We start from the raw sequence: 14,935 nt of genomic DNA on the forward strand, positions 1-14,935 counted from the left end.
AGTTTTATATCATCCATTGTCTCTCTTAAAAGATTACATGAGAATGGTATTTATAGTCTTAGACAATAACCCAAACCCAATAGGATTCCAAGAGAAATTCAATATCAGCTTGAATTAGCCAATATCTGAATCCTTCCAGGAAACAAATTTAAAAACCAAATCCGAATAGAAAAAAGACAAAAACCAAATCCAAATAGGAAAATAAAATCCTAAGTGCTTAAAACAAGAAAAACCCTTTCAAGTGAAAGGTAAAAACTTGTAAGCAAAATTCGAATTAATAATTATATAATAATCAGCTACTTGTCCAACTTCATGCACCACTTCTTTATTCCTTGTTGTCCAAGCTTCATAACCCATCTTTGCATCCTCTCCAATTGAGCATCACCACAAGTACACATAACCAAATCCAAATTAACATATTCATTCCTTGATCCTCATCACCTTTGCTGTCATCTCCAAAAGTAATACTTGGGCCAACTCTCTCCTTAAACTCAGTGAACATAGTAGAATCTCCAGTCATGTTCCTTGAGCAACTACTATCCAAATACCAAATATTTTTTTTATTTCCCTGCACACATCAAAACCAAATCAAGTTGATTTTGGAACCCAAGTTTCCTTGGGTCCTGCCTTGTTAGCCTTCTTTTTAGGTTTCTTAGGCTTGTCCCCATTTGACTCAGGTGATTAAGATTCAACCTTGGTCAATAGAGTAGGGCTTTGAAAACCATTCATAATTGCATAATTATCATGCACAGGTTGATTAACATGAAATGGCATATTATGTGCAAACATGTTATTCTAGTAAGGCATGCTAAATGGCATTTGAGGCATACTAAATGCAGCATAGTAAGGATTTTGTGCAAATGACATATTAGCAAATTGTGTATTCAAATTTTGTGCAGGCATAACATTCACATGCATTGTGGGCATGCTAGGAAATGAGGGAGGTGCAGACTTAACACAAATTTTTCTAGGTGCATATTTATCAGGTGTGTAGTTGTTATGTTTGTTAATTCCTACTTTACCATTCCTGTTATTTTTCCTTTTAGATTCTGCCTTAACCTCAATTTTCTCCAATCTATCATTTAGTTGCTTCATTGATAGATGCCCCACTTTGAATCTTTTGTTTTTCTTGATTTGACTTGTTTTTCCTGTAACAAAGTTTTTGAAAAATGATCCATATTTTTCATTTAACTTTGCCAACTTGACTTTGCTAACTGGCTTTCTTTCACTCGATAGATGTGGTTCTTTGTCTTTCGATGGATAAATCCTTTTATCTTTCGACGAATAATCTTCATTATCAATTGAATCCACATTCGTTGAAAGTCCTTCATCCAAACTAGGATCCAGTTTCTCTTTACTCTTTTTCCAGGCTTCCTCACAGAAAGACTCTATACCTTGAACTTTGGTAATTTAAGTATGGATATTTCTATATAATTTCCTAGCCTTAATTATCTCATGTTCTCGTTCAAGTTGCTTTCTTAAAATCTCTTCTTTCTTTAAAGATTCAGTCAGTTCTTCCTTAGCAATTATGCACTCTATTTTCAGTTTCTCAAACTCAACAAGTTGAGTTTCTAACACAGAGTTCTTTCACTTAAAAATAAATTATTTTCCTTAATTTTTATGTTTTCCTTAGTGAGAGATTTGAGTGTAACACGCAAGTGATAAATTCTGTAGACATGTCATTTATAGCATCATTACACTCATCTTTAGAAAGATGTGTTAGGTTAATGGTGATTACCTGATTGCTTGAAGAACTGACTTCTGTTTCATCTGATTTGGCCATCAAGGCTAGGTTGACAAAGCTGGTTTCATCATCTTCATCTATCCCATCAGCATCCCAGTCATTTTCCTGAGTCAAGAAATCCCTTTCTTTTTGTTTGAGGAATTCAAAGTATTTCTTTTTGTAATCCACATGCTCAAACTTCTTTCTCTCAGAATCAGGCTTTCTGCATTCACTAGCAAAATGACCACTCAAGCCACATTTGAAATACTTGAATTTGGTTTTATCTACCATGTTTCTATTTGGCTTGGTTGCTCCAAAAATCTTTTTGAATTAAGCTTGGCAAACCTTCTTGACAGGAAAGCTAGATGTTCATCTATATCTTCCATTTCATCTTGACTAAGATGATCTTCATACTCATCTACTAGCCCCTTTCCTTTGCTTTCACAAACCCTAGAGTTTGGTGCAAATTCCGCAGCTTCAACCTTCATCTCTTTCATGCTCTCTTGTTCAGACACCAAAGCTATAGATCATCCCTTCTTTATTCCTTTCTCCATCTGCTCATCTTATTCCATTTCAAGCTCATAAGTTTTTAGAATGCCATACAGTCTCTCCAAAATAAATTCCTTGAAATCTTGAGAATTTCTGAGAGAGACGGTCATAGGATTCCACTCTTTTGGTAGAGATCTAAGGAATTTCAAGTTTGAATCTTTTGTTTGATAGACCCTTCCATGCAGTTTTATTGCATTTAGTAGTTTTTGAAATCTACTAAAGATGTCACTCAGAGATTCACTGTCTTCACAATGAAAGTGCTCCTACTGCGGAATTAGAAGTTACATTTTGTTTTCCCTCACTTGTTCAGTTCCATCACATATAATTTGAATCTATCCCATATGTCTTTAGCAGTCTTTCAGTTGATGACATTGTCAAACATATCTCCATCAAGACCATTGAACAGAATGTTCATAGCCTTCTTATCTTTGTGTACTTGCTCAATATCTTCATCTGTCCATTCTACTTTTAGCTTTGGAATAGTTTGCTCATCACCTACAACTCTTTCAGTATATATAGCATCTTTTCTAGGGACATGAGGGTCTTTCTCAATGCAATCAACATACCTTTCATCTTGAGAGAGAATATGAAGGTGCATTTTCACCTTCCAATGATGATAGTTGTCTTTATCCAAGAACGGGATCTTTACTCCAACATCCTTCCTGCTCATATTGTTAGTTGTTTTGATCTTTAAACTCTTAGTGTGTCAAGAGCTTTCTCTGATACCAATTGTTAATCCCAAACAATCTAACAACTAGAATTATAGAAGGGGGTTGAATGTAATTCTTGGTTTCTTTTTTATTTTAAGAACTTCTCACAAATATAAATATATCAGTGTTGAATATGCAAAAGTGCGGAATGAAAATAAAGAAGTATTCAAACATAAAGTAATTAAACACAAGGATTAAAAACTTTCTGGTGGATTGAACTTACCCACCAGAGATATATATTAATGAGAACTATGTGATACAAAAATGCACACAGCTGCTTACAAGTATAATACACTTAGAACAGAGAAATTCTTAACATATACAATTTTTTCTATTTCTCAGTTCTTGCTTACTTAATTTTCAACTTGCTACTCTTGGTTTATATATCACCAAGTTACATGATAAAAAGACAAACTAATAAGACAAAAGTGTCTTAGTCTAATTTTCATGCTGCTCCATTCCATCCAGCATATTTGAATATCTTCAATTTAACATGGAAATGAAAATGCTTCTTTGTTCTCTAAAACCTGTTAATAGGGTGCCATATTCCATTTGCATACAATCAACCCATGTGACTGTCAAGTCACTATCAACTGCTTTTTGAATTTGATCATCCGTTGAAATTCTGTTGGATCATCCGTTGAGACTTTGTTGCATCATCCGTTGAGAGTCTGGTTGATCATCCGTTGAAACTCTAGTTGATCATCCGTTGAAACCTTGTGGAACATCCGTTGAGAGTATCTTCATAGCAGTTAACTCTATTTCACTTACAAAAAGATTACAAGGCATCCAATATTTATACTTAGCCAACCTATCTTGAATATCAATCTAGTAGTCAACATGACTTAGAATATCCTACAACTTCTAGTTCTCTAAGGTTTTACAATATGCAGAATTGTTCTACCAAAACTTATTTAAACATAATGTAATAACCCCAATTTTGGAAAATTTTTGAAACCCTTATGAATAGTGTTTTTGCTGAATGAGAAAACTTTTCATGCCACACTAGGTAGGGGTTCTTTTATGGATATTCTGAGATATTATTAGTACTCTATGTGGTATATAAGTGTATGTAAAGATCGTCAGAATCCAATTTCCGAACACTTTGATTTTCCCAGAAATCCACTAGATACGGAAAGAATTGAGAAAAAGGTAACAGGATAAAAAGGATTTAAATTAAAGGATTATAAGAGAGGATCATAAAAAGGAATATAATGTATTGAGATAGGTTAAGGGAACCTAAGTAATAAGATCTCGGGTATGATCCCTCAAACGAGAAAGTATGATCCCTCAAACGAGAAACGAGAACGAAAGTTAAGCGAACCATATAACATATCAGCGGTCATTAGGCAAACAATTAGGAAGTTAATCAAAGGGATTAGAGAGGATGATGTCACCCAACCAATGAGAAGAGGACAATGAGGGAAAGATGACATCATAACATGACACAAGCATGACATAGGAGGGAAGGAAGTGTGGTTGAATTATAACCACACAAAATCAAGGTTAATTAGGTAATTAACCTAAAACAAATCAAAAAGCAACCAACCAAGCAAAAAACATTTCATTTCACCAAACAAAACACAAAACCCTCTTTTTCCATTGAAGCTCTCGGCTTCTTTCTTAGGAAAATGAAAGTCCAAGCTCCTCCACTTGCTATTTTATAAGGTAATTATCCTAGCTTCTCCTAGTTAAGTTACATACTTCCTATAAGTTTAAGCTTCTAATTCCAAGCCAATCTTTTTCTAGAAATCAAGGAAGAAGATGGTGAATAGTACTTTCTTGAAATTAATTTTTGTGTTCTTGATTTCTTTGAAAGAACAAGCTTGTAGGAGGTTAGATTAAGGCTTCCATGGGCATTCCAAGGATCTTTCATGGATTAAAAGCTTCAAGGAAGGTATAACTCTTCATGATCTTAGTTTTAAGTTCGTTGTTTAGATTTCCTAATGTTGAGATGATAGGTTAGTATAATGGGTTTGTAATCATGTTTAAAGCTTGTTATGAGTAATTTAGTTGGTGAGAGGCATGATTATCGTGTGTTTAGAGATGGGTTGATTTTGTGATATTTTTGGAGTTGGAAATCTTGGTTATTAGTTAATGAACCTAAGTAAAGCTTTTAGTTCATGTGGGGAATAAGTATAAATTGTTAATATGGATTTGTTGGGGCTGTTATGATGTGATAAGGATGGATGTTGGTTGTATGATTGATTTGAGGTTGAATTGGGATGGTTTTGGAATGGTTTAAAATTGGGAAATCGCGTAAACATAGCCGTCGTAACGTCCGATTTTCTTTAGACTGTTTTTGTGCATAACATTAGGACCCGAGAACCCCCTTCTAGATTATGACCATTGCCATGTCTAGATAGCTCGTGTTATGAGCTTTGTTTTGATAAGTAGTTCGTTCGATTCCGATACACGGTTTAGGAGAAACGACCGTTTCAAGTAACGGCGTTTCGCGAACGAAACTTTTCCCCTCGCCTTACTTTGAAACATAGGTTAAAGACCAAAAAGGGTTAATTAATGTATGAAACATTTATGGTAAGTGTGTTAGGCAGTTGGTAAGACACTCGCGAAGGAATCGCCTTAAAACTCGTAAAGGTTAAATTATTAAAAATGGTGGAGCCGAGTGTACTCGAGTGACTTAAGAAAATCAGTAAGCGCAAAACAAGCGTTAGAGTCTAAGTTAGTTAAAGTATAGATGTACAAGTGACTTTGGTTTAATTCCAACTTACTTGTTGTTTATAGGTTACCAGACTCGTCCCGAGCCTTTTTCACCCCAAATTGCTCAGGCAAGTTTTCTACCCGTTATAACTGTTGTTGTGATGTATATATGTATTTGCATTATCTTGCGATAGATGCATGTTGGTTAATTAGCAAATGTTGCAATATATTGAAGCATGCTGCTATGGTATATATATATGCATGCCTGTTTCGTATTCTTTCCATATATATCTGTTGATTCAGTTGATAATACCTATGCTAGAGGATAGCGGTAATTTGCATATACCCTTAGTATAGGGACCCAAAGGTGAAAATATTTTCTAAAACCGGGAGTCGAGGATCCCGAGTAAATTTTGTATATATGGATATAAATATATATATATATATACTTATATATATATATGGTATATATATATGGTCATAGTTTTCAAAACTATTAATCAAATAAGGTTTATTCGATAACTTTAACTTTATTTAATTATTGAATATTATTACGAATATTATTCGAAGGCGTATGACTCTTTTATATTAAATGAATATTATTTTGAATATTCATTCGAGGACTTATGACTCCTTTTATTTTATTATCTGAATATTATTTGAATATTCATTCGAGGGCTTATGACTCAGTTTATATTATTTAATGAATATTATTTGAATATTTATTTGAGGATCTATGACTCCGATTATTTGCTGAGATATATTCTTTATTTTATTAAAGAATAAGGTGTCAATAATCAAACTTATTTTCGATTATTCAAATAAAGATAGTACTTTCATATAAGTATATCTTTGGTTATTTAATACTCGTTTCAAGTATAAGTTTTAATACTTCTACTTCAATTATTTTTATAAAGATTATTCTTTATGGAAATATTATTTAAATAATAATATTCAGTCATTTTCTAAATATTTTGGGGACTGATTTACTTCATTAAATCAGCTTTACTCCAAACACTCTATAAAGTGTTTTCGAGTCTTCAAAATAATTTTTAAAAGTTAGAGCGGATCCCAAAACTCATTTTTATATTTAAGATCTTCCTTTTTAAGGGGATTTAAATACTCGCTCAAAACCTGAGGGATCCGGCTCTGTGGTGTATTTTATATTCGCAACACGGTTGCAGTTTTGGTAAATGACTTGATTACTTACCCAACGTTCGGGAAGTAAGTCCATCTATTGAGTCGGCATAAGCAACATGGGCTCAGTGGGCGTCCATAATAGTGTAAGTGGCTCAGTGGGAGTCCATCAAATGCATAAGTGGCTGAGTGGCAGTCCAGCATAAGGTCCTATTGAGACCAGGGTGATGACCAGTGGGGAATTCGTCCATCTACTAGTAGAAAAGGTTACTTATGGGTATCTTTGCCTGATCAGCAAGATATCTGGTTTATGCCAAAATTATTTTCCTTTCCAAACTTATTGGATATTGCAATTCTGTTCATACTTTACATGACAGAGGTTTTCAGGAAATGTATAAAGGAAGATGTATATATGGATATATATATATATATATATATATATATATCAGAACTTAATGAAGTATGTCATTACTTCATTTCCTTTAATAATATTTCAAAGATTTAATCTATTCAAATCTTGTCTTGTAGTCTCATCTATGTGATGAACTTTTGAAACTAATTATAACTTGAACGGTGGTAGTTCAAGTAGTATTTGGGAAAGATATAAGTATATTGGGGTATCTTGTAACTTCATCTTTTAAACTTATATCTAATTAATAATTGTCTTATGAATGACAAAGATTTTCAAAAAAACGTTGAGACAAGGTCAGATATATGAGATCACCTTGCAACGATATTTTTTATACAGTTATACACTGGGATTTTGTGTATATTATGCATGGAAGAGGACTTCCAATATTTTGAAAAGTATATATGTATATATACTGAATATTTTGCGACTTCATCGCATTAAGATATCAAACTTGGTTCATTTCTTTTGACCAAGACTTTCATGAGTATTATGAGTAGGCTCATATATTGTTAATCATTATACTATTATTTTGGTGGGCTTGCTGCTCACCCTTGCTTTCTTCTTTCATCACACAACATCAGATAGATAAGATGAATAGGACCAAGCGGATAGGAAACGTTCCGCAGCTTTCTGGAAGCGTTGAGGCCGCTGTAGCTGAGGTAGAAATTACCAATAGGCTAAGTTTTCAACTAATAATGTACCAGACTTATGTATATTATGAATTGTAATAATGGCAAAGAAATGTAAATTTATTCAGAAACCTTTTTAAGGTGTATTGACATATAATTGTGGAATAAAACGACTTGTGATTATTTTTGGATATTCATCTCTGAGACTATAACTTATGGTGTGTGTGTTTATTGTGGGGTCACAGTACAGAGTAGTTGATTGTGTATTAAGATTAGGTGTTATTAAGGGAAATGGAACTCGTGACAACCCGGATCCCCGACCCCGGATTTGGGGGTGTTACAGAAGTGGTATCAGAGCTAAGCGTTATAAACCTCAGAGATGAAGTGACGTTAAGATAATAAGTTCACTAAGATAAATAAGAACTCTTGCCAAGTTCATAGTCGGACTACCTAATGTAGTACTGACAGTTAAAACCCTTATTGGAACCCTTATAAATATCGTGATAGAAGCGTAGTTCGTTATCGTATATGGTAGCGGGACTCCGAACCCTGAGGTTGAGGAGCAACAACGCGATGATGTTTTATTACTAATTGGAGATCGGATTGTGGATCCAATAGAGCGTCCTAACGCAGAACCGGATGATGTTGATATTGAGGATGTTGTCCTAGAAGGGATAGTTGCTGAGGAGGATCCCATGGAGGATCCTGACAAGAATGAATAAAGGACCACTGATGAATTGATGACCATGGTTAGGTCGACTACCAGAGGTAAGATTGGTCGGTCACTACCGGAGGTTCGTTCAAGTTTGTAAAGATAGTAGCCCCCTTTAACGCGGCTTACTCGTAAGACTGAGAAGTTCGAATGGACAGAGAAATGCGAGAACAGCTTTCAAGAACTGAAGCAAAGGTTGGTGACGGCCCCTATGCTGGCGTTGCCGGATGGAAAAGGAGATTCTGTGAAGTGTAGTGACACTTCGCACAAGGGCTTAGGGTGCGTGCTTATGCAGCACGGTAAGGTAATCGCGTACATGTCAAGACAATTAAGGGAATATAAAATTCGATATCCACACCTATGAGCTTGGGCTCATGGCAATAGTTTTGCCCTAAAGATTGGAGGCACTACTTGTATGAAGAGAAGTGCGAGAATTACCTAAGCCATAAGTGCTCTAGTACATTTTCACGCAGAAAAGAGCTCAACATGTGCCAAATAAGGTGGTTAGAGCTAATCAAGGATTACGATTATGAGATTCTTTATCATTCGGGGAAAGCCAATGTGGTGGCTGATGCCCTTAGTAAAAAGGAGAGACTCAAGATGATAATGTCTTTGAGAGAGTTTATAAGAGATTTTGAGAAGATGGAAATAGAAGTGAAGGTAACCGGAGCCGGTACCGAAAAGCTGTTTGAGATTGCAATAGAGACCGAATTATTGGAAAAGAGCATATTGTGCCAGAAAAAGGTGATGAATGAAGGCAGAGAGCCAACAAATAAATATGAGATTAATACCGAGAAAGATGATAAGGGAATAATGAGGTATTCCTATAGAATTTGGGTTCCGAAAGTTCAAGAGCTTAAGCATGAGAACTTAGATGAGAGCCATAGTTTGAGGAATAAGAGTTAGGGCAAACCCTGAATGTGATAGTCAGGGAGGTTGCCATCAAGAAAGAAAGAACCCATAACATAATAGAGTGGAAAACAAGGTTTTTAATGTATAAGATAACCCCGATTATGGGAGAAGGTTGAAACATTTCATACTAAGGAAACAGAAAGTCGAGTAAGGAAAGGAGACCCGAGACGGTACTCCTATACGACAATTTATGGACCTGTCTAGACAGAACTTAGACTATTATCCCCAACCACCACCTTGAGGAAACAATGTGGTGTGAAATTCTTTCAGGACCTCTAAGTCGCTAAGCTCTCAGAGTTCCATGGAACAAGCTGACCCAGTCGAGGCAAGAGCCTGGCTAAAGGAAATATAGGAATCATTTGAGATTCTAAATGATTGACGAATCACAAAAGACTATTTTTATCACTTACCCTCCTAAGAGAGAGGCCACCTGCTGGTGAAAGACCAAGAAAGGCACGGAGCCAGAGGTTAGAATAAACTGATTTAAGTTCAGTCAATTGTTTTCGGGAAAGTAATTCCCAAGGTTATGGAGATAGTGTAAAAGCTTTAGAGTCAGAACAAAGGCAGACAAGTATGATAAATTATGAATCTAAGTTATAAAAGTTGTCAAGATTCGTTCTAAGGACACGAATCCAGAATGATGGGATGTTTGAAATCAATGCTTATGTTGTGATTGGTTTGTGAAATAATGATAAGAGAAAGGAAAATAAAAAGAAACTGAAGTGGAAAGGAATATAAAGGCAATAGAGTTTGAGGAATGATAAGGGAGTTGGGTATGAGGAAACCCTAAAGACTCGTAGCAATAGATATAGAAAAGTATGTAATCGTCAGGATGAGGGTGATTCACCATGAGTTAAAGTTGATGATTGAAGGAATAAGAGATACACATATTTTATCCCCTGTAAGTTGGGGGGATTCAAGGAAACCTTTAAATAGTTAGAAGGATAAATAATAAGACGCGGATAGACTAAGGAGACAAGAAAGTAAGAAAGTAGGAAAATTGGATGAAGGAAGTGACCTTCAATAATGTGAAATGTAAGACCGGTGGCTCGATACCCAGAAAGGGAGATGCCAGGTATGAGAGGTATCCCAACATTGAGATGACTGTTGAGATAAACAACAAAAGTAAATAAGGAATTATTAAGAAGAAGTTCACGTTGAACATGACCAATGTCTTCCAGAACATCCATGTTATCATTACCAAATCAGGAAAGAAAAGCGGATGACCATTGTTATCTTTTGGAGGCCATATGGATTGACCTCAATTTGAATAAGGATGCTATTATGAAGTTAGGTATAGACCGAGGTGGGAATGATGAATAAGATAATCTATCAAGGATATATGACTTGATTTATCCATGGAAGGATGCAGGTACCTTTTAAAGGTGGAATTAAGGATAGAACATTGGTAACTTAAAATGAATCCTAGGGGACTGCATAAAGGTTGGCATGTCACCCTTAATAGGGACAGTATGAGTTTTGACAGTATGATTGGGAAAGGGTTAAGGTAACAACAACCTTTAAGGATCAGTGGAGAAATTTTTCAGAAGTATATAGACAATGGTTTTAGTATTAGTAAATGGTATTTTGATATGCCCTGTATCTAGGGAATACAGGAGGAACGATTCAAGGATAACCTTAGAGGTTTTACAAGGAGAAAGGTAATATTCAAAATTCTCAAGAATAGAAATATTGATAAAGGAAATATGACGTAATTATAATGTTGCCAAGTGGGGCACGTGTTAAACCACGAGAAAGTATGGATCGAACCAGTAATGGTCGAAATTGTTCAGGGCAATTAGGACTTAAGATAAAAGATGTTCTAATTATGATTGAGAGTCAGTCATGACAGTGATTAACCTCTAAAGACTGAGGGGATAACTTATGGAAAAATGGTAATATTTTTTTTACTCATCAGATTTTAAGGAAAGCATCTTCACACAAGCAGTGATGGAAATGAGGTAGAAAATTAGTGAAAGAGGTTAAGACGACATTGATTGTAAGGAAATATTACTATCAAGAAAGGCCAAAGAGGTGGCCGACACTTTAAGTGTAAGAGGATAATTATAGGCGCTTGTACCAAAGGAATACAGTGATGATGGTTAAAGCTATGAAGGTTGTATTATGGTTTGGAAGATTGACATTCCTTCTGATGACTGTGCAATACCCAACCATAATAGTAGTTGGTAAAGGTTTAATTCGTGTAATCGCCATGGGCGGGCTATCTATCTCAGAAGGTACTATCTTGAGATAAGCCAGGACCATGTTTCAAAAAGGACTAGACGAACCTTTGAGTTAAGTCTTCTATTTAAGGCATATGATTAAGAATAGTATTAACCTGCTATCGTTGCATTGATGGAAACTCTTCTGCAATTTTATCTGCTTCATGTCATGTATGTATGTCAGGATCAGGAGTGTTCTTCATGAATCAGGAATGGTGATTATGCTACCTCCTTAGAAGGATTTGATACGACATGTATGGACTCCGTATGGTTAGATATTATGATTTCATGGAACGTGAATGACGACAGTAGGTCAGTAGTGGACCATAGTAATGCAGCAATGATTCTGCAAGTAAAGAGCTGGTTACAACCGTGAGAGTTGTATTGGAATGGATGTTGAGATTGAGTACCACTAAACGGGTCGTGGTAGTGTATAAGTTATCATTGATAGACTAATTAAGTAGAGTATCTACCTATTGAATATTTATTCTTTCTTATCAATAGAGAGTCGTATTATTATACGAGGAAGGTTACGGTGCAAGCATAGAATTCAAGTAACGATGATGTCTAGAATGAGATCCCAGGTTCGATTTTCGATGTCGAGGGAGTTTCAAAGGTGATTGTGTATAAGCTCGAGGAAGAGCATGGGTCCATAGAATGATGGACGGAATAGCAAAAAATATTTAAGCATGCAAAATGCGATGCGATAATACTTGATGTTGATATAAATACATATGTTTTGTTCTCCTATGACAAACCTCTATAGTTCAGAGGTAGGTTCCAAGCCAGATATTTTGTGGCAGTATATTTTTTTTTCATATATACAATTATCTTCAATTCGTTCTTTTCTCTTCTTTTCATTTCATGTAAGCTGAGAAGAACAACCCTTCCAGAAGGGGAGGTATTGTCGAATGACTATCTATCTGTGTGATAGAAGCCTAGTAGGAAACCATCTATTGTTTAATTGCTTGTCAAGTACTAAAGGTTGGCCACCTTCTGTACTAACTATGCGATATAACAAGTGTTCATGATCATAGTGATCTCTCAACAAATTCCTTTACTTCTATATGATTGATCAAATTTTGGAAAATAGAAACAACTGAAAAAGGAGTAATAAAGTGGTGGTAGTATGCGGAATGGAAACACATTCGTGATACTAAGGTTGACGTGGTTATTAAAAGGTTATAGAACGCTAGCGAGCAAAAGTATAACCCGTATAATATTAGGAACGGAAGGTAGTAGCGATTACGAACTGGAAAAGAATGGGTATTGAGAAACAAAAGTTCTAATGATAAAAGCTATAATGAGAGTCTGTGCAATAGACTTGAAAGAATTTGGAATGATCACTTAACGCGGATTAAGTTATCTTACGACAATAGATCATATGTCGTTATCGAGATGTCGCCTTATGAGATCCTTGAGGGAAGACACTGTCGATCTCCCTTATGTTAGGATGAAGTTGTAGAGCGCAAGATGCTCGGACCCGCAGTAGTCCTAAGGACCAGGGATATAATAGATCTAATCAGAGGACGGATGGTAGTAACCCCAGATGGACATAAGAGGTATGCTGATTTGACTCAAAAAGAGCAAAGAGTATGAAATAGAGGGCCTAGTAATGTTATAGGTAAACCCTTGGAAAGGATTGATGAGGTTCGGAAAGAAAGGAAAGCTAAGTCTATAATTTGTTGGACCCTTGGGTATATAAAGACGTTTGGGAAGTTAGCATATGAGATAGCCCTACCCCCGAACCTGTAGCAAGTTCAGAACGTATTCCACGTACCAATGATAAGGAAGTGTAATTCGGATGCTAGACAAATAGGGGCATATGAGCGCATAGACATGCAACCAGACATAACCTATATGGAGCAACCAGGAAGGGTATAGATTAAGAAGGAACGAGTGCTTAGGAGAAGGGTTATCAAACTAGTAAGAGTTTGATTGTAGAACCACAATGTGGGAAAATTGACTTGAGAGTTAGAAAGTGCAATACTAAGAAGGTATCCCTATTCATTTCTATCTGATTCCGGGACGGAATCCTTTTAAGGAGGGGAGACTGTAATAACCCCAATTTTTGGAAAATTTTTGAAACCCTTATGAATAGTGTTTTTGCTGAATGAGAAAACTTTTCATGCCACACTAGGTGGGAGTTCTTTTATGGATATTCTGAGATATTATTAGTACTCTATGTGGTATATAAGTGTATGTAAAGATCGTCAGAATCCAATTTCCGAACACTTTGATTTTCCCAGAAATCCACTAGATACGGAAAGAATTGAGAAAAAGGTAACAGGATAAAAAGGATTTAAATTAAAGGATTATAAGAGAGGATCATAAAAAGGAATATAATGTATTGAGATAGGTTAAGGGAACCTAAGTAATAAGATCCCGGGTATGATCCCTCAAACGAGAAATGAGAACGAAAGTTAAGCGAACCATATAACAGATCAACGGTCATTAGGCAAATAATTAGGAAGTTAATCAAAGGGATTAGAGAGGATGATGTCACCCAACCAATGAGAAGAGGACAAGGAGGGAAAGATGACATCATAGCATGACACAAGCATGACATAGGAGGGAAGGAAGTGTGGTTGAATTATAACCACACAAAATCAAGGTTAATTAGGTAATTAACCTAAAACAAATCAAAAAGCAACCAACCAAGCAAAAAACATTTCATTTCACCAAACAAAACACAAAACCCTCTTTTTCCATTGAAGCTCTCGGCTTCTTTCTTAGGAAAATGAAAGTCCAAGCTCCTCCACTTGCTATTTTACAAGGTAATTATCCTAGCTTCTCCTAGTTAAGTTACATACTTCCTATAAGTTTAAGCTTCTAATTCCACGCCAATCTTTTTCTAGAAATCAAGGAAGAAGATGGTGAATAGTACTTTCTTGAAATTAATTTTTGTGTTCTTGATTTCTTTGAAAGAACAAGCTTGTAGGAGGTTAGATTAAGGCTTCCATGGGCATTCCAAGGATCTTTCATGGATTAAAAGCTTCAAGGAAGGTATAACTCTTCATGATCTTAGTTTTAAGTTCGTTGTTTAGATTTCCTAATGTTGAGATGATAGGTTAGTGTAATGGGTTTGTAATCATGTTTAAAGCTTGTTATGAGTAGTTTAGTTGGTGAGAGGCATGATTATTGTGTGTTTAGAGATGGGTTGATTTTGTGATATTTTTGGAGTTGGAAATCTTGGTTATTAGTTAATGAACCTAAGTAAAGCTTTTAGTTCATGTGGGGAATAAGTATAAATTGTTAATGTGGATTT

Source organism: Apium graveolens, chromosome 8 (genome assembly GCF_009905375.1).
Source record: "Apium graveolens cultivar Ventura chromosome 8, ASM990537v1, whole genome shotgun sequence".
In the NCBI taxonomy this organism is placed as follows: domain Eukaryota; kingdom Viridiplantae; phylum Streptophyta; class Magnoliopsida; order Apiales; family Apiaceae; genus Apium; species Apium graveolens.